This window comes from Eublepharis macularius, chromosome 1 (genome assembly GCF_028583425.1).
Source record: "Eublepharis macularius isolate TG4126 chromosome 1, MPM_Emac_v1.0, whole genome shotgun sequence".
In the NCBI taxonomy this organism is placed as follows: Eukaryota; Metazoa; Chordata; class Lepidosauria; order Squamata; family Eublepharidae; genus Eublepharis; species Eublepharis macularius.
The window spans coordinates 2,913,844-2,933,211 of record NC_072790.1 but is presented as its reverse complement, the minus strand read 5'-3'; positions in this window follow the sequence as shown (position 1 = coordinate 2,933,211).

Sequence of the window (19,368 nt, the reverse complement as noted above, 5' to 3'; positions counted from 1 at the left end):
GCAATACCTGTCTCCTGCCTTCACACAGCTGGTCTTAGAAGAGTGGCAGATGGCAATGCCCACCACCCAACTTAACCTACCTGATATTAGAAGTGGAGCAGGTGGCAATGCCCATCCCTGCCTTCACCCAGCTGGGATCGGTAGAGGAGCAGGTGGCAATGCCCATATACCCACACCTTAAACCCGTTCGAATTAGGAGCAGAGCTGGTGGCAATGCTTTCTCCCTGCCTTAACCCAGTTGATATTAGTGGTGGAGCAGGTGGCAATACCCGTCCTCACCTTAATCCAGAAGCTTTAATGAGTGGAGCAAGTGGCAATGTCCACCCCCTGCCTTAAACGACTTAATATTAGGAGAGGAGTAAGTGGCAATGCCCTCCGCCTGCCTTAATCCAGCAGGTATTAAGAGGGAAGCAGGTGGCAATGCCCTCTCCCTGCCATAACTCAGCTGGTATCAGAAGCGAAACAGATGTTAATGTCTAACCCCAGCCTTAACCCAGCTGGTATCAGTAGTTGAGCAGGTGGCAATGCCCGCCCCCTTGAACCAGTTGAGATCAGGAGTGGAGCAGTTGTCAATGATTGCCCTTGCCTTTACTCAGCTGGTATTAGGAGTGTAGCAGGTGGCAATGCCCAGCCTGTGCCTTAACCCAGCTGGATAATAGGAGTGGAGCAGATGGCAATGACCATACCCCTTCAGGCAGCTGGAATCAGGAGCAGAGCAGGTGGCAATGCCTGCTCCCTGCCTTAAACCAACTGGTATTAGGAGCAGGGCAGATGGCAATGCCCATACCCCACATTAACCCAGCTGGTATTAGGAGTGGAGCAGTTAACAATGCCCACCCCCCACCTTAACCCAGCTGGTATAAGGACTGGAGGAGGTGGAAATGCCCACCCCCGCCTTAGCCAAGTTGGTATTAGGAGAAGAGCTGGTGGAACTTTCCCTCCCATCTTAACCCAGCTGGTATAAGGACTGGAGCAGGTGGAAATGCCCACCCCCACCTTAGCCAAGTTGGTATTAGGAGAAGAGCTGGTGGAATTTTCCCTCCCATCTTAACACAGTTGAAATTAGGAGCAGAGGAGGTGGCAATGCCATCCCTGGCCTTAACCCAGCTGAAATTAGGAGAGGAACACATGGCTATGCCCACCCCATTTCACTCAGCAGGGATCAGAAGTGGCTTTGCTCACCCACTGCTTTAACCCAGCAGGTATTAAGAGCAGAGAAGATGGCAATGCCCACCCCCCACCTTAACCCAGCTGGAATCAGAAGCAGATCAGGTGGCAATGGTCCTGCCATAACTCAGATGGTATTAGTGGTGGAGCAGGTGGCAAGGACCACCCCACACCAATACCCATTTGGGATCAGGAGTGGAGAAGGTGGCAATGTCCACCTCACAACTTCACCTAATTGGGATCAGGTGCAGAGCAGGAGGCAATGCCCTTCTACCCTTCACCCAGCCAGGATAAGGAGCAGAGCAAGTGGCAATGCCCATCCTCTTCAACCTACTGAAATACGCCACTGAGCAGGTGGCAATGCCCCCCCCCCTGTCTTCACCCTGCCAGAGTCAGGAGCAGAGCATTTGGCAATGCCTATACCCCCTTCTAGCAGCTGGGATCAGGAGCAGAGCAGGTACTAAAGCCCGTCACCCACCTTAACCCATCAGGATCAGGCAGAGAGCAGCAGGCAATACCTGTTCCTCTCTTCACCCAGTGGGGAGCAGGTGGCAATGCCAATCCCCCTTTACCCAGCTGAGATGAGACTCAGAGCAGGTGGCAATGCCTGCCCCCTTTCATGCAGCCATAGATAGGCACAGAACAGGAGGCAATGCCCCCCACTTCCCAGCAAGAATCACACATGGAGCAGGTAGAAAAGCCCACCACCCCTTCACGTGGTCGAGATCAGGCAGATCAGTCATGGAGCAGATGACAATGCCCCCCTCCTAAATCAGTGACAGAGGAAGAGCAAATGCCTGCCCACCTGCCATCCCCTTTCTAGAGCCCATTGTATTTTTTCCACACAATGGGCTTTGTTACTAGTTTTTAATATTAGTCACAGCATCTCTGGCCAGGACCAAACACCACATTCCAGCCCTTTACCCATTTTCCTTCTGCCCTCCTTAGATAGTCTTCCTTCTCAACAGAGTGGCCTCTATTTCCTACATCTAGAGAAACTTCCAGAGAGTATCACCTAAGTAAAATGTTGGTAAATGTCTGGTTACAGGAAGTAATGGCGTATTCTGAATTGGAATTCTCAATGATTAGAAATAATTGGGAGGAAATGAGACCATGTGAATTATAATATTTGGCGGATGTCTTCCGAGAAATTCTGCTCATCTTCAAATGAGTACAGAATATGCTTTACTCAACTGTGTCGTCTTCAGAATGGAATGAAGTAATTCCTTAAATAATAAAAAAAGATTAGTAAAACTTCTGAACAAAGGGTATAATCTTATAAAATGAAAGAGGACTACAAGAGCAAAGGTCACATTCTGTTCTATGGGGAAGGGAAGGAACACTTACATAAGTGATGTTTTAATAAAAGCAAGCTAAAAGGCCTCCAGCATCAGAAGGATATTTGATGTTCTGATTATGAATCATAGGTCTCCTTACCCTTTGGAATCTCGTATAAAAGCACCCTCAGTGCAAGACTCCGCACCAAGTTTCATTCATCATCACTTCATCGAGGCCTTCTGAAAGGTCGGTAAGTATTGCAAACAAAGCTTAGAAAGACAATGTAGGTGGCAGGAAAAGGCAAAATTGGGGCTGCAGAAGAGAAGAGTAAGGAGGGGGCTGAAGAGTGCTCTTCATATACAGACAGGGTTGTCATGGGAAGACATTTTTTCTTCTGCAGCAGTAGCCTATATTAGACATAGTGGGTTTAAGTCATGAGGCAATAGACTTCAATGGAATCTTAAGAGAAAATGACAGATGGGAAGAGAGGTTCAAGAACTATATACTACCTGTGCTTCATGTTGTTTAATATAAGTCCTTGAATTGATTATGTTCTGTTTCAGCAGTTCTTCAACCCTATATTGGATTCTTGCTAATACTATGTCTTCGTAAACTTGTATTCATATACCATGACATTGTGTATGGAAATGTTCTTGACACTGCATGGAAATGCCTGGCCTTGTCCTTGCCACTGATTGTGTTAATCTCACACTATGTAATCTGCCTTGAGTCTCATTGAGAAAGGTGGGATAGAAATGATATAAATAAATAAATAAATAAATAAATAAATAAATAAATAAATAAATAAATAAAGAGAACCCAATATTTTTGTGGAAAGGAGACTCTCTCTCTCATTGGAGGACTCCAGAAAGACACTGAACAGCCATCTATACGGGATGTATTGAGGAGATGATCGAAGCAGGTGGAATGCCAAGCTCCCCCAGGCTCAGAGATTGCAAATTGGATTAATTTAATATTTCTTCACCTGTAACAACAAAACACTTCTTTTCCTCTGTGAGCTCCTCATCTGGCATGATCTTGCTAAGGGATATGTAGCAACTCGACCAAGTGGTGCAGATGGTAGGAGCCACAGAGCAGCCTCCTGCTTCTCAGAGAGCCCCTTCAGAGGGTATCTGTCTTTTACTGCACTCCATGAGTTCTGTGGAACTTCTTTTTGAGGATCAAACTTAACGAGACCTCAATTCCAGGTCCACCTGTGGGGTCACAGCCATTTTGTAGAGTGAGTTCCCACTGGCGAACTCCTTTTAACAGTGCTGTGGAGGCCTAATTCTGCTTGAGAGCACCATCATGTCAAGAGAGAAGGGGCTCCTGCCCTCCCCCTACACAATTTTACTGACCCAAAAGAGAGCCAGGGTGATGTGTTAGTAAATAATGCACCCTGTTGACATTTCAGTTGCCCAGCAAAATCAGATGAATGGCTTGAAGTGCTAAACAGAGCTGCTGTAGCATACTGATTAAGTGGTTGGGCTGCAAATCAGCACTCTGCTGCTTCAAATCCCACTGCTGCCATAAACTCATCAGATTGCCTTGGGTAAGCCACTCCTCTAAGCTGCAGCTCTCCAGCTATATTGTGGGGATGATAATAAGAATGACTTTCTTCACTGCTCTGGGTGGGCAGTAAACTGTCAAGAAGAGTGGTATATAAGCATACTTCTTGCTCTTGTTATTCTTGATGTTGTTATTGCTATATGACGTGGACTTAACTGGCATGAGCCAAACCTCTGCACCTATAGCTTAAGGCAGCTCACTGTGTATCCACCAGAGCCTGTGTCTTCTCTTTTGTAGCAATCGTTCTGTGGAATGGTCTCCCAAAGGTTGGGAGGGGCTTACCATCTCTATGAAAGTTTTGGACGTATTGCAAGGCCATTTCATTGGGCAGAGTTTTCAATGGGGTGCAGACTACATGCATTTGCATGTGCTTCTGTGTGACATGAAGATGGATGCTATATAAATATTTTAATTAATACAGAGCAATTTTATAAAAAAGGATCGGGGAGTCAGACCCAAATCTTAACCAAGAATAACGTAATTACAGCCAGATGTCCTGACTCCTGAGTAAGGCACACATGATGATTAACATGTATGTTGCCATTCCATTTTAATTATCCTGACCATCAGAGGTACAATGCCTCTGAAGATGGAGGCTCAGTGCACAACTGCTGTAAGAAAGAGTCATTCATTATGGATGATGGACTGGACCTTTCCCTCCTACACAGGCACACTGAACTGGGTGTTTTCCTTCTAGATCAGCAGTCAACTCAAGATGTCTCTGACTCCACTGGAATCAGCCTTGCAAACTATTGCCAACATTTCCAAAGAATACAATGTGGAAGGCAAAAATCCTACAATGCTCACCAAGAACGAACTGGAGAAGCTAACCAAGGAGCAGCTCCCAAACTTCATACAGGTGAAAAGGGGTGGGATGGCTCATTGCATAAAAGGAATTGCTTAAAGGGGCTCCTCGATGTGTGGTTGTTTTGGGGTGGGGAGAAAAATAAAAATCCATATTGGAATTCCATCTCCTGTCCCCAAAGATACAAAGCAGTACACAGTGTGCTAGCTTGGTGAACATGGATGGAATAAGGTCATGAGATGCATGACTGGTTCCTGAGAGTCCTTTGCAGGTATAGTCATCTTCTGTAAAAATCTAAGAGAGACCAGTTTCACGTGGAGGAGACAGATGTATGTTACCTTCCTTACACTCTCCCCTCTTGCAGCCTCTGGTTAATAGGCTAGTAAGGAAAATATCAAGAGACTCTAGGAGCTGCATTACTTCCTACCCAGTATGTTCCATAGAAAGCCTTTCCATTGGGTACCAAAACCCCTTCCCACATGAACAGGTCAGGACAGGAGGCCTTCTCACCAGTTCTGTGCTCAATCAAGTCTCCCTGCTCTTTTTTCCATTCCTTGGCAGCCAGGTTGTTACCTGCCAGTATACCACTGCATCCCTCTACCTCAGTTTGGGAATGATATCTCAGAGGGTCGTTGTGTAGAGCAAACAGGGAATAGAAGAGCCCTCTATGTCAGGAAGAAGTGGAAAATCCAATTACATTGGATGAGCAAGTGAATAATGACTGGAGAGTCTGCTTTATATTATATGTCAATGCAATACTGTTGCTGGTACGGAAACAGAGTTTCCATCTAGGTTGGTTGCAGAATCAGATCTCTGACTTTTGCTATCAAATCCATCGTTGCTGGTAGGAAATCTCTGTTTGATTGGGTGGCAATTTGTAAGCAAAGGAACACCAAATACCCAAGGGATGAACGATAAAATTATCCTTGCGTACAATGATCTGCAGCTGATCTTCAGAAAAGGGTCTATGATGCAATAAATGGAAATAAGTTACTTAAACCATTTGCCTTATACCTCCACAATGCAAAGGGCTGGAGTCTTACTTAAAACCAAAATGTAAGCTGGGACTTCAGTGATCATAGCAATATATTGTTAGAATCTTAGAATGTAATTACTGGGGTTTTTTTAATGAATCCTTTCCCGGCAAATGGCAGAGATAAAGACCAGTTGCCCCGTGCTGTACGGCACTGTTACAATATGCTGAAACGTCTGTCACCAACCACAAATCTATCAGCAAACTGCCAAACTGATCATTGAGAAATCAGCTTCTTTTTCATGACTGGCAAAGAGGATGTGAGCTGAATCTCTAGGTGTTTGGTCTTCCGTGACTCAAACATGGCCCATTAGACCATGCCTATAATCTTCCAAGCTTTATGTCTCTGTGATTTACTAAGATGGGGCAACTTAGTTAGCTATTAGGGTCTTAACAACTGGAATATTCTGTGCTAGAAGCATTGCATTGAAGGCCTTAAGAGCAGCAGGCACATATTGGTTACCTCGAACAGAAAAATAAAAGTGGGATATTGCTGCAGCATTAACTTTGTCTGTATTGATAACCATCCTACGGTGGAAGATCCACGAAACATTAGACGGGAAACAGACACCCAGGTATTTAAAATGCTTAACTTGTTCAAGTCTATTACCATTGACAATCCAGTTATGCAGTTTCCGGGAACTGGGGAGAACCAACACTTTAGATTTTTCATAGTTTAACTCCAGTCTGTTGGTCACACAGTATTCAAGGCAACGGTTCAATAAACTATTCAATCCAACACGGGAAGAAGACAGAAGAACCGCATCATCCGCATATAATAGCAAAGGGATAGAAACGGAGCCAAGTCTAGGAATGTGACCATCAACCAGTGACAAAAAGGGGGCAAGATCATTTTTAAAAAGATTAAACAGATGGGGGGCTAAAATGCACCCCTGCTTAACCTGCTTCTTAATAAGAATCCTGGGTGAGCAAGAATCCTGACCTGGCAAGATGTTGCTGAGTAAAGTCTTTTGATAAGAGATAATAATCTCTTATCTAGTGACATCCCCTCGAGCTTTGCCCAGAGAAGTTCTCTTGAGACAGAGTCAAAGGCTCCCTTAAGGTCCAGAAAGGCAATATACAGTTTAGATCTTTTCCTGCTCATGTATTTATTAATCAAATGAGCGAGGACTAAACAATTATCCAAAGCTGACTTCCCCTGGCAACACCCCACCTGTTCTGGGCCTAATATTTTACTAGATGACATCCAAGTGCTGAGCTTCATTTGCAAGAATTTAGTGTAGAGTTTCCCAATAATGGATAGAAGGCTGATTGGTCTAAAGTTAGAGGGGTTGAGATAACAACCCTTCTTATAAATGGGAACAACAATCGCATTGGTCCAGGAATCTGGCATCTGGCCAGTCTTGTTTACCGTAGTGAAGAGAGAAGCAGGCAGAGGGGCCCACCACTCTGGATCAGCTTTCAGCACCTCTGGGATTATCGCATCTGGACCAGGAGTTTTACCTGATTTGAGCTGATCTATAAGAGTTGTTATTTCCTCCGGAGTGACAGGAGGCCACTCTGGGAGACCATCCGGGGAGAATAAACCAGTTGCATTCCATTAGGGGGATCTTCACAGAATAGGTCCGAAAAATACTGAAACCATGTATCGGGGGAAATGGCTGATATATAAGGGATCTCAGAGCGAATAGCACCATTGATTATAGCCCAGAATTGCCTGGAATCATTCAGGGTAAGGGCGCATCAGAGTTGTTCCCATTGTTAATTAATAAAGGTCAGCCTCTTAATCCTTGTAACCTGGTGTAAATGATTTTTAGTTATCTGATACTCCACTGGCAAGCAGGTAGCTGCAGAATGACGAAAATTACAGTAAATAGTACGTAGATGGGCTTTTATATTCCTGCATTCCCCATCAAACCATAGGGCCGTCTGAGAACTTGCTACTTGCTTTGGTACAGCCCTTCTGGAATCCTGTTTTAAGGATTCTGTAATGATATTTAATAAGTTCCCATAGGTTTGTGTCACCTCTAAGGGATCAGAAGAATTTATTAATGCAGATGTAAGGTCTAAACTAATGTTTGATTTCAGTACCTCCAGAGTCTTATGTCCAAGATCCGGAGATCGTGGAATCCTAGACAGAAATTCCACATCCTGAGGAATTCCCCTTAATGTCAAAGACACAAATCAGGGGTAAATGATCACTAAGAATCTGATCTCCAACTGTAAAGCCAGAGACATGTGACCTAAAAGAAGGGGAGACTAAAATATAGTCAATAACCCTGCAGCGCCTTGTAGAAATATATGTGTACTCATATGATTTGTCAAAACCTGTCAGGCCATTCAGCCAGATTTTGCAGAATTGGAAGCAAAACTCTGCTAGCTTCAAGCCTGCTGGATTTGACAAAGTGTCCTTAGAGCGTCTCATTGGGGGAGTAAATAAAAACAGCAAGGCATCCTAATCAAGACCCAAATTACTAAAAAGAGATGGAATATTATTACCAACTCTTGCATTAAAATCTCCAGCTAAGATTATTTCTACACAGGGGAATTCTTGTTCTAGCTGTTCAAGATAGGCAGCCCAGACTGCTCCAATAGGAGGACAAAATAGATCTATCAGAGGAAGGTGGGATATAAATATTTAGTTTTATTAAAGGAGAACTTCCACAATTTATCATAATGCCTTGAGCAATAGGAGGGCAGCCTGGGAGCTTAGTAGAGTTTAAATCAAGACTAGAGGACACAAGGATGGTTAGGCCTGCATGAGGGCGTCCACTACTACTAGTCCTAGATGCTGGAAGGGAGTCGGATCTAAATCCCTCAAGAAATAAGGGAGTTTGGGCCCAAGTCTCCTGGAGAAGGACAATATCAAAGGTTTTGAGATATGCTATGAAGTCCTGGTCTTTGGCCTTATTCCTCCACCCTGCTATATTCCAAGAGACAAATTTAATTGACATGGGTGAAGGTCTCTCTGGGCGTCAGTCCATCTCAACAAGTTGATCTAAAGAATTGTTCTCATCGAGAATAACACATCCATTGCTGATAGAGCCAGCCGACCGGGAAGAGTTCTCTGTGCCTGGAGACTTAGAGCTAGAAGCCCCGCCCTCCCTTTGCACAATTGAAGAGAGGAATCCGGAAGGCTTAAGTCGGTGGACAGCTGCTTGGACTTGAATCCCAGTACACTCGGCGTTCACTGATGGTGCTGATGTTGCTGGTGGTGCTTCCACTCCTGCCATTGAACTGATAGAGGGACCAGAATTGTCCAGCATATTCTTTAAAAATTTAGTTCTCTCGGCTTCCAGGCTATCCGTGACCATCCTTTGCTCGTCTAAAGGCAGGGCCTTAAAGGATTCCAGAACTTCCTCATCCAATGTGGTATTATCCAGAGGGGTGAATAAAGGAGGCATTATGTCTAGTACGGGTAGGGCATCATTAGTTACACTGGTGACAAGTCTCAGCTCTTGCTCTGTAGAAGCCAATAACTGCTGTCCCCAAATATCCTCTCTTCTATGATTTATGCTTTTGCATGAGACAGTGCAGTCACAATAGGTGAAACAATGGGGTGTATTCTTGAGTGAAGGGTGTGCCTCCACAACTGGGAAACAGGTTGTGAGTTGAACTGATGGGTGCTTGACCATCCTTCATTAAAACATGGCCTACTAGAACCTCAAGCACATTTGACATGATATTTGCAGCATCCTTGGCGAAGAGACTCCCAATGCTGTCTAGATCTTGTGACAAACAACAACAGTTTATTTTTTTTATATCTGTACCTTTACAACAAACTAGTCATGAGGGCCAGATTAAGAGTCAACACAACTGTTTAGTAGGGGTGTGCACTAGGGAAATATTTGGGTTTATTCGAAGCAGGAAAAAGATTCGGAATAATCCAATACCGGAAGTGGCAAGCAGCTTCGGATTTGGGTTGTCGGAATCACTTTGGTATGCTTCTTAATGATTCAGAGCATACCAAAGTGAGAAACCCACCTCCCCCAAGCCCCCTTCCCCTCACCCCAACCCCACTTACCTTTCCTGAAGGTCGGAGCAGGCACCTCCTCCACCGTAGCATCCAGCAGGGCATTGGGGACGGCTGCAGCCAGCAGCTGCACCACCCGCACTGCCGGTTCAGCCGCTGCAGCAGCCAGCAGGGTGGCAACTTCACCTGTCACCATGATGTCCCAGGAAAGTGGGGTGGTGGTGGGAGGGAGCCCTTTAAAAGGCCCCGAACCTTCCCAAAGTGACCCAAATCGTTTTGGGAAGCTTTGATTTGGTATTTTTGAATCAGTTCAATCATACTGTCCCCAATTCAGAAATATTGGATCTTTACGAATTGGGCCTGGTTTATTTTTTTTCTGAACCAGGAACCCAAAGCACGCACCCCTACTGTTTAGCTTTTCTTGAATGAAACTGGAGTTTATGAGGGATGGAAGAATACACAGAGAGAATATCCAGAGAAATGGACAAATCCCTCCCCCAAAAAATCTGTCAGCTGAAATGATCGACAAGCTCCATGAAAGAGGCCTACTACTTTCCAAAAACCTATTACTGCAGTTGTGCACCAATTCCATGTTTTTCAAAAAAAGTCCCCAAAACATGTTATCTTTCAAGAGATCTAAGAGACACACACAAATCCAGAAATAATAAATCTATTTCAGAAACACATGGCAAGGTGGGTCATGATCCAGCAACAAAAATAAAAGAGAAACAGAGGCTAGATAGTACTTTAACACCCTCAACCATGCTCCTCCAGTGAGGCTCAAGATACTTGGTAGACCACCACTCATAAAGCAGGCAGAGAAGAGGTTTAGCCGTGCATTGTTTGAATGGTTAATAGAAGTGCTCTGTCAGTGATGGTGGGTGCCAAAATTTGAAGAGTAAGAAATACAAAAAAAGTTCCGTTCTCAAATGCAAAACAATGAAAGTTATTTAAATGAGTATGAATACAACAATAAATATAAGAACATTCTTTTTTCATTCTTTTTTTTTTTCAAATACAGGATGAAGATATGTCTCAAGATATTTTGAAAAGAAGTGTGGAGAAAATACTCAGCGTTATAATTGACACGGATATAATATCGATTGATATTACTGTTCCAAATATGTTGGATAGGTAAATTTAATGAGGCCACCATGCCCTCAAAGACAAATGAGATCCCAAAAGCCTGATAAACGGATTTTTTTCGCACTCTTGTTTCAAGACAGGACCAGTCAATAAAAATCTGACTAATATACCTTAGGGGATTGTTTGATATCTTTAATCTGGGATTCTTGGGAGTCAAGTACTGTGAGATTTATTGTTTTGATATCCATCTAATCCTACCATTACACAAATGAGGGGGTCTCAATATGAGTTGGGGGAATTGACATAAAAGGGCCACAGAGAGAGGGGGAAACCAAGAGATCTCCACCAATCTAAACATGGATTATACCTGAAGAGAAGTCTCTGAATGAACCAGGTGAATGTTCAACAGGAAGCGGTAAAAAGAACAATTGTATAGAATGCATACAAGGCATGCACACAACGCTAACTTGGAAATCAGTGAGGAAGAGGGAGAAAGGGAAGGGCGTTATGTACCAGTCTAGGAGAGGAAGGATGTCTGTAAATGCAGCAGCATGAATAACGAGCGTTTTGTGGGAAGAAGGCTCAGACACGTGTCCGATGGTGTACATGTGGATCCGAGGAACACACACACTGAGCTCTTGGCTGAAAAGCCCAGGATAGAAATCCATCTTCTGCCCCTGGAGCAATAGCTTAATGGCTTGTTTAAAGGTGAAACAATGAACTTGGAAATGCTTGTTTGTGCACATCTGGGTGAAACTAAAGATGAAAAGGGTGCTTGACGTCCTGCAATTGCCAGATGGGAAGGGCTTGTCATATCCCGGGAAACCTCTGATGGGAAAGGTGGGTGAGGGAAAGTACAGAAGAGCTTTGATTAGATGAAGCAGGACCTTCTGGAAGAGGTCTTAGTTTCACTTAAGTGCTTCTCTGAGGCATGGAGGTGTTGCCTGGACCCGCCCCCCTCCCGGAATCTGGACATAGACTTTGTGGACTGAGCATCATTTGGTACTGAGGCCAATATGATGCATAAAGAAGGAATGTCATGGGACTGGCAGGGCAGCCCCCTGATCAGCACCCACAAGCCACCCTTTCTGCAAACACTCTGCCCACACTGCACCCAAATAAATGGGCCTGCTTGCCAAGATGCCAGCCCCTGCTGAGATTCTTGCAGGAACTAGGACTAGCAGTGAAAGAGAGAGAAGCCATTTTCCCAGAGTCAGTTTTAAAAGGACAACTATTTTTGCTGTGGAAGCCCTGGCATGTCTGTGTCTCAGCTGGGCCTCTTGATATGGAGATGCCAGGAGCAAAAGGCACTTCAGGATCTCCTAGTAATCCCACAATCAAGATAATCGCTTCCAGCCATCAAGCAATGGATGATCCTAAATTGCAGATCACTTTTCATCTTCCCTCTGGAGGTGTCACCATGGACCATCATAAAAATCAATCACCCCTCACCCGCTCTTCCTCCTGTCCCTTTGTTATTCTTGAGGAGTCACAAACACAAACATTAGGCTCCTAAGCACACAGTTTGGAGCTCCTTTATCCCACCTGAGTGGTGATTCATTTACTTTTTGTAAATTTCCAGAGGACCATTTGATAGGGCATAAGCCTACCCCAGGTCGAGCCTAGGGGCTGAAATGGGACTATATAAGGGAGATGCTCGAACTCCCCAGGGCTCCTCCTACCCCACCCCACCTAGTGCCTTGCTGGCATCTCACTAGGCCTTCTGCCCTTTGCTGCTGGATCTCTGCTCTCGCCAGGACAGGTGTGTATTGCCCACCAACGATATTCCTGCTAGTGCAACAGTCTCTATTTTTCTCACCTTTTATTCCCTAGTCTTGTAATGAATGTGTGTGATTCTCATGTACTTTTCACTCAAGGTTTTAAGTAACGTCTTTGATGCTTTGAAATATTAGTCTCCTCTCTCTTATTGGGCGAAATCCAGGATTACTGACCTTAGTATACACCAGTCTTGATCCCTTAATACTAGCTGACTGCTTATTAATTCCCCATCTTTAAGGCAGATTAGCTAACAGAGGGTCAGCTAGTCAATGTGACACACCTTCTGGTAACTTTCCAACTCCTGCCAGGATTGGCATCAGTTCTGCCTTGCCAGACAATGTTTTGTGCTTAAGACACATGATGAAAAAGGAGTTATGATATTCCATATATATAAACTGTTCTCCCAGTATGGAGAAGGGGTCTGAACATTAACAACCCTTCCCCCACTCCAATGAAGGAAATGTGACTGAGCATATGACTTCATTCCAGTTTCATGGAGGGGCAATGGGATGGAGGCTCCAAGCAGAGAGGAAGGAAGAGGAAGTTTTGAGGGGAAAGTATTAGGAGAACTGCGTTTGATTCTCCACTACCCGTGCTTCCCAATGACTAGGGCGCACAACAAACTCCTCTTTGTTAGGCAAGATAGTGTCCGAGGAAGCATTGGTGGCTAGCTGCATCTGCCAGGGCATGGTCAGGCAAACGAGTGCCTGGGATGGAACACTGGCCTTGAAGCAGGGAGCAGGCGGAGCAGCAGGTGAGCCTAGAGCTGTGGGATGCTAACGAGGTTCAGTTAGGTGTCTGCAGGGGTTAACTGAGAAAGGGTTAATGCTGAAGTTTGTGCAGTTACTACTGCACGGTTTGGTGAAGAGAGGGCCATCTGTAACCTTCCGTTTTTAGAGAAGGTGATTGAGTGGGCGGCAGAGGAGCAACTGCAGAATTTCCTGAAGGAGACCTCGGCCCTAGACCCCTTCCAGTCTGGTTTCCGCCCGGGACATGGGGTCGAGACATTGCTGGTCGCCCTCACAGATGATCTCCACAGACATCTGGATCAGGGCAGATCAGCACTGCTGATTTTGCTGGATCTATCAGCAGCATTTGATACGGTTGATCATGAGCTTTTGACCCACTGCCTTGCCAGTGTGAGGATTCAGTGGACAGCACTGCAGTGGCTGGTCTCCTTTCTCCATGATCGGGGACAGAGGGTGGCGCTTGGGGAGAGAGTGTCATCTGGTAGGCCACTGGTATGTGGTGTGCCACAGGGAGCGATACTCTCTCCATTATTATTTAATATCTATATGTGCCCCCCTCACCCGGCTCGTGCGGAGTTTCGGGCTTGGGTGTCAGCAATACGCAGATGACACCCAGCTTTATCTGTTGTTGGACGGGTGGCCTGGATCGGCCCCTGATGCCCTGGAGAGTGCTTTTGAGGCTGTGGCTGATTGGTTGAGACTATGGGCCAAGCTACACATGATGAATGACACTTGAACGGCAAGTGGATTGAGTGGAGGGCAAGTGAACAGAGAGAAATACACTTGCTGTTCAAGTGTCATTTGTCATGTGTAGCTTGGCCCAATGTCGGCTGAAATTGAATCCCACAAAGATGGAGGTCCTGTATGTGGGTCGTGGGGAGATGGCTTTGGGACTTCGGCTTCCTACACTTGATGGGGCAGCACTTACACTGGCCCCGAGAGTTAGGAGCCTGGCGGTGATTCTGGATTCCTCCCTGAAGATGGAGGACCAGATCACTGCAGTTGCCAGGTCTTCCTTTTATTATCTTCGGCAGGCCAGGCAGCTTGCCCCTTATTTGTCTCCCTGTGACTTGACTACAGTGGTCCAAGCAATGGTCACCTCTAGGCTGGATTACTGTAACACGCTCTACGGTGGGCTTCCCATGGGCCTGATTCGGCAGTTACAGCTGGTACAGAATGCAGCAGCGCGGGTCATTGCTGGAGCACCGGTGTGGGAGTATATTACACCGGTGCTACGCCAGCTGCAGTGGCTGCCAGTGGAGTACCGAATCAGGGTAAAGGTTTTGGTGTTAACCTACAAAGCTCTACTCAGACTGGGACCGACGTATCTGAGGGACCGTCTCTCACTGTATGAGCCCCAGAGGACTCTCCGCTCTGGTGGAAAACATCTTTTAAGTGTCCCTGGCCCTAGGGCGGCCCGCCTGGCATCGACCAGGGCCAGGGCCTTTTCGGTCCTGGCCCCGACCTTGTAGAATGCTCTGTCTTGCGAGACAAGGGCCCGGCAAGATTTGCTTGCATTTCACCAGGCCTGTAAGACAGAGCTATTCCGCCAGGCATATGGCTGACGCCGGGCAGTGCCCCCCCTGTGAAGGGGGGGTTAAATCATCACCCCTATGCGAACACAGAGGCATATATGAACCACTATGCAGCATGAATAGTTTAATGCAGCAGAATATTTAATGTTTTTAAATGTTTGTAAATGAATTATTTAATGTTTTTAAATGTTTTTAATGGTGTTTGTACTTGTTATCCGCCCTGAGCCTGCAAAAGCGGGGAGGGCAGAATATAAATATAATAAATTAAATTAAATTTAAGTTAAGAGCTCTAGATCTGCGCAGATAAGGAATTCTACAGTGGGATGTAGGACAGCAGTTTTTTCCGTAGCCACGGGAATTGAAATTATTGTGCTTACTTCCACATAGAAAAAAGGGCCTGCAGTGTGGTTGTGAAGGTGCACTGTAGCCTTCTGTCTCATTTGTTTCTGGGCACTGTGCCTCTATGGAGTCCTGGGGGGAGCAGAGAGGGCAAGGTGCCTATGTTGATTCACGCTGGCTGTATTGTGCCACTTCACTCCGGGCATCCAACTGGCAGGTTGGATTCACTTAATGGGTGAGAAAAATTTAAACAACTAAAAAACTAAAAAGCAAAACTCAGAAAAACTTATAGAATGACTCTCAGTCTTCTGAAACAAAAAAGCAAACAATTAGAAGGGGTATGGCTCTCCCCCCAACCCCAGTTCAGAAGTCAGGTAGGAGTCAGATAAAGGACGGAGTCCTTGCTCAGCTTAATGGCCCGTAGATGTGTCAGATAAGTCAATCAGTGGCTGGGCAAGCATGGGGATAAGAGAGATCTGCTGAATCACAACGGAAGAGCCCTTGGAACTCGCCCTCTGAGCTGGTGTCAGGTGGGCAGGAGGAGCAGGATCTTCTCGGTCTGGTTGTCACTCTACCCTATCACTCTTTCATTTGCTGGAAGTGGAAGTATATAAGCCAAAAGCCTGCCTTCTTGGGGAGTTGAATCTTATATGGTAAAGGTAGTCCCCTGTGCAAGCACCAAGTCATTACTGACCCATGGGGGAGACGTCACATCAGAAGGTTTTCATGGCAGACTTTTTATAGGGTGGTTTGCCATTGCCTTCCCCAGTCATCCACACTTTACCCCCAGGAAACTGGCTCGGGCTGCAGTACTGCAGCTTACCACTCTGCATCACAGGGTCTCACAGGGTTATGATAACAATAAAACGAGAAGGGGAAGAACCCCATGCATTAGCCCAAACTCTTCAAGTGAAAACTAGGATTTTTTAAAAAATGTATTATTTGTGTGACTATCCTATCTAGTGGTAGGGGCAGGACTTTGCCCTTTGGATGTGAGGGCATATATGGTTGCAGAAATTGTTCTGAACATGCAGTTGGCCTTCTTCCCATTAATGGAGGTTCCTGACCCAACAGAGCCATTTATCTACAGAGGGCTGAAAGACACCAAGCTGAAGGACAACTCTTTTATGGATGGAGCAGACCTCAGTGATGAGAGGGCGCACCGCCTCAATATTTACAACTACAGTTCGGAGGGCTGAGGTAAGGTGAGTGCCAAGCCAGATCCTCTAGTCTTCTTTCATTCTTGAAGATTGTAAATCCTGTGAGGATGTTTCACAAATAATGGCAAGTTTTTAATCAGCTGATGTTACTGGAGTGGAACCCATGTGAAGGCCAGTGAAACACACGACAAACCTTAATATCTAACAAACTAAGAAAGAGCCACTAATTAATACGAGTAATCAAACCAAAGAAAAAAAAGAAAGGGAACATCAATGGATTTTCATGGCATATCACTGTTAAGATCCACAGCGCTTAAGGTTCCTGTGTGCTTCTGTGTGTGTATTTGATTAGGGGGGCCTCCTAAAAAGCGTTGCCTTACAGCCACCCCCCTGATGCTGGATTTTGTCCTATTGTCAGGGGCCATTGTGACTGTTCCTGCCATCTTTCCAAGCAGAGCACCTTCTTTCCTAGGCTGTGCTACGTGGCAATGATTGGTGATGCTGGAATTTTCCAAGCATCAGGTTTAGAAAAACTCCGTTCTTGGACATTTGTGTGTTTTCTTCTAGGGAAGGGTTACGGTTTGTGAAAATTGCTAGCGTGAGAAGGGAAACTGCAGATGCACTATAGACACTAAAAGCTTGACATGTCTCAACCTGGGACCTTACGCATACAGAGGAGATAATAGGCCAATAAATCACAGTCCAGATAAATGTGTCCTTCGCTGAAACCCAGGCAAGCTAGTCTGTTCCCTTGTGAACCTGCTCACTCCACCACCTACCCCTCAACCCCCCACTGCCCAGTGCTGCAAGGTCCCCAATCTAACTCAGGAGAATGTTTAGTGTGTAGGCAATAGGCATCCATAATCTGAATTAACTTAGCCACAAACACCCAAACTTTAAGAGGCATATCCTGTCACCAGCTTTTGGGGAAGCCGATGAGCCTATGAGTGTGAACAGAGTCCTAGAAATGGCCCAAGCAGAAGTCCCATGAGTGAAGGCCAAAGAAAGGTTTTTACTGAACTACAGAGGATATAAAATACAGAAAGCACACAGCATATAAAAAGTTGCCTTGCACTAGGCTTTCAGCTAAGGAAAAGATAAGAAAGAACAGAAAGTTGCTACTGTCTAACTAGCACATCAAGAGTTTCCAAATAGTACCTGAGACATCCCCCTTCTGGGATGGGCATTCTGTGCTCGGGGAATGAGAAGGCAAACCCATCCTTTTGAACCCTCCATTCTCCATTCCCTTCTGAGCTACCAAAGTGGCTAAATGATGGACTAGGATGGCCTGACCCAGGTTCAATTCCCTGCTCTGCCTTGGAAGCTTGCTGGGTGACCTTGAGCCATTCTCATACTCTCAGCCTAACCAACCTCCCAGGGTTCTTGTGAGGACAAAATGGAGGAATGAAGAATGATATAAGCCACTTTGGGTCTCCTTTGAGGATAGTGGCTGGATATAAATGAGGGAAGTAAAAAAAACCCTTAACATTGAATATTGGGTGTGTTTCAGATCTGATTAGCTTAATTGGTTGGTTCCATAAAAACAAAGGGAGGTTTGCTTTGCAAGTATGTGAAGCCTCAAGATAGGAATTGGTGCACAAGTGTAGGAATAGGCTTTGGGAAGATAGGAGACTCCTTTCTTGGAGGTTGCCATCCATTTCATCTCACACTTAGGACTAGATTTTTTTTTCCAGTGAGGGACAGTCTCATCACTACAAAAATATCTGGTTCTGTTCCTGAACTGCTTTCCAGTTGGAAATTTATTCTAAAATTCCATTGAAATATATTCCCTCGTAACTTAATCCCAGTGTGTCTAATCTGGGCTACTGGAGCAGATGAAAAAATGTTTTCCTAGGATACCCCACTGGGTATATTAAAAGTACTCTCATGCCCCGTCTCTCCTCCAGACCCAATATTGCCAGTTCCTGGTATCTAATCTGGGCTTCTAAGCTTCATCCTCAGTACTTACCAAACAATCTGAAGGTGTTGATGAAGAGACGATGGATGAAACTGGGTATAGAGTCTTGTACTGAGGGTGCTTTTGTACTGGATTTGGAAGGATGAGGAGACAAATGATTCATATCCAGAACACCCAATATCCTTCTGATGCTGGAAGCCTTTTCGCTTGTTTTCTTAAAACATCACTTATGGATGTATTTATTTCCTTCGCCAAGTAACACAATGTGTACACACAATGTGTACGTTGCTGCAGCCGTCGTCTTTCATTTTAGATGATTATACCCCTTGTTCAGAAGTTTTACTAATCATTTTTTATTATTTAAGGTATTACTTTATTCCAATCTGAAGACAACACAGCTGAGTAAAGCATATTCTGTACTCATTTGAAGATGAGCAGAATTTCTTGGAAGATGTCCACCAAATATGATAATTCACATGGTCTCATTTCCTCCCAATTATTCCTAATCATGGAGAATTCCCCATTCCTCCCTGTAGCCAGATAATTACCATTTCCATGCCTCTTCCTTTTCTCCACAAATTTTACTTTGCAAATCCACAAACTAGGGCTCTCACGGTTATATGCAACTAACCAAAAGACAATTAGTCCCTGCATAATACAGTAAACAAATCCCATTTTTAAAATATATTTTAAATACTTTAAAGTACAAAGTGTTCATACATGAATGACAGTGAATATTGAGCAAATACTATAAGAAAAACAATTGTCACTATTGTCAGCCACCGGCACACAGACATTGATTGTTGCTTTTCACAGAAATACCATTCATAAGTCTACACGGACTGGCCATTCATAAATATTATATATAGGTTCAACATTAATCCTCATTGACCACAACTATACCAATAAAGATATAATAAATAGTGTGGTAAATATTACAATAATTTTTACAAATATCAATCCATAATAATTAGTTAATAAATATAAGCCATTGTGCTGTAAATTTCTGTTGGTAA